This window comes from Schistocerca nitens, chromosome 1, assembly GCF_023898315.1.
Source record: "Schistocerca nitens isolate TAMUIC-IGC-003100 chromosome 1, iqSchNite1.1, whole genome shotgun sequence".
Classification (NCBI taxonomy): Eukaryota; Metazoa; Arthropoda; class Insecta; order Orthoptera; family Acrididae; genus Schistocerca; species Schistocerca nitens.
In genome coordinates this window covers 712200801-712202492 of record NC_064614.1, presented here as the reverse complement: position 1 = coordinate 712202492, position 1692 = coordinate 712200801, and the positions used below count along the sequence as shown (strand labels likewise).

Genomic DNA, 1692 nt, shown 5'->3' with positions numbered 1-1692 from the left:
GAGAAATGAAAACAGTCATATGAATGCCTCACTTTTGTTCAGACACAGTTCAAGACTCGGGAGAAAAGTTTTACACCTGGTGTTCTACATGGCAACTTCACACACAAGAACTTTTTGCCGACACTACTACCACCTACATAAGTAAGCTTTTCCTGTGTCACTTTCAAGTAATGCACTTAAGCTATTCCTGATTTAACTGGAAGATCTGTACTTCCCACTTTCATATCAACAGCCTCAAAATGCATATTGTAGACTTCGGGATATGTTACAGGTCAGTGTCACACCAAGATTGTGGAGAAAGGGGGGGGGGGGCGGCACGTCGGTATCCAACAAGTGTTTACCAATAAATAAGTGGCGGAAAATTACGGATATAGGACGGCTTAACATGTGGAAAATGAGATTTTTATTATTCACTCAATGTATTTAACATTTATTATTCCTTTAAAATCGCACAACAACTTCAATAAAACACTTTAATCAGTCACACACTTGTTTCATAATTATTTCACTTTTAAACTGCAAATCCTCTAAGAGCTGTCTTGAATCTTCACGAGTCTCTCTCAACAGTCTTGATGTGGATAGATATGTACAGCAACCAGTAATCAGTCAGAACTGCGTCTGCAAAAACACAAGGATTATTAAACAATTTTTGCTGTCACTAATTACTAGCAATATAATTGACAGAGTAGATTGCTAATATTTGCTATATCACATTTGCTAATATTTGCTATATCACATTCGCAAGAACGATCTCACTGAAGTAATTAAGTCCATCAAAACGCTTAGAAACTAACCTCTCGTCTGACGAAAACGGTCTAAAGACTGGCAATTTCTTCAGATCTGTTGACAATGATATTTTGAATTATCACTTTACTGAGTGACTGAAATGTAGTTCAGGTACCTATGAACATAACAATATGTTAGAATTCATTTTCTAAACGCGAACTATTACGGTACTGTGTGGCTACTTACATATTAATTACATTATTAATATTTTCACAGTTGTTTCTTTAATACAAAATTAAAGCCAACGGAAGAATAAACGTAAAACATACTTACCAATGACAGGTTTGTTGAGATGCAATTTTCTGTGTGGACAGATGTAACTTTTTCATATGGTGGTACGTCGCAGAAATCGCAGGAGTCACAGAAATCGCAGAAATCGCAGAAGTAGCAGAAATCGCAGAAGTAGCAGAAATCGCAGAAGTAGCAGAAATCGCAGAAGTAGCAGAAATCGCAGAAGTAGCAGAAGTAGCAGAAGTCTCAGAAGTAGCAGAAGTCTCAGAAATCGCGGAAGTAGCAGAAATAGCAGTGGTGGAGGGATACGCGACTTAGGTTCCTTAACTGCGACTCTTAACTGTGACAAATCACAGTTAAGAATAACAGATACTGAAAAGTAGCATTCACAGAAATCACTGATATCGGAAAATCGCAGTTTAGCCCATCACTACTCGCCCGTTACAGCGGCTAATCCTACCTGCGTGCACAAAGGACCTGGGAGGTCCACTTCCGCACATAGGTTGCAAATTCTTCCGACAGGGAGCAGACTATACTGGACAGTCTGACCTGGCCAGTTTGAAGCTGCCACTAGATGGCAGTTGGAGTGAGTAGCAGAGTCCAAACATACTTATCTAATAGATCTCAAACTGTTTACTTCAGTAACCAATATTCTAGTTTCTTACCCATTAACCA

At 38.8% G+C, this 1692-nt stretch overlaps 1 long non-coding RNA gene across 1 annotated transcript; it reads right to left on the bottom strand.

Moving 5' to 3' along the window:
- Nucleotides 1–496: 496 nt before the first annotated feature.
- On the bottom strand, nucleotides 497–1107 carry LOC126236861 (uncharacterized). Its single transcript, XR_007544997.1, has 3 exons — nucleotides 1060–1107; nucleotides 795–901; nucleotides 497–618 (listed from the first exon to the last, which is right to left on the bottom strand). It is a non-coding gene; the product is annotated as an uncharacterized LOC126236861 (long non-coding RNA).
- Between the last annotated feature and the right edge of the window lie 585 nt (nucleotides 1108–1692).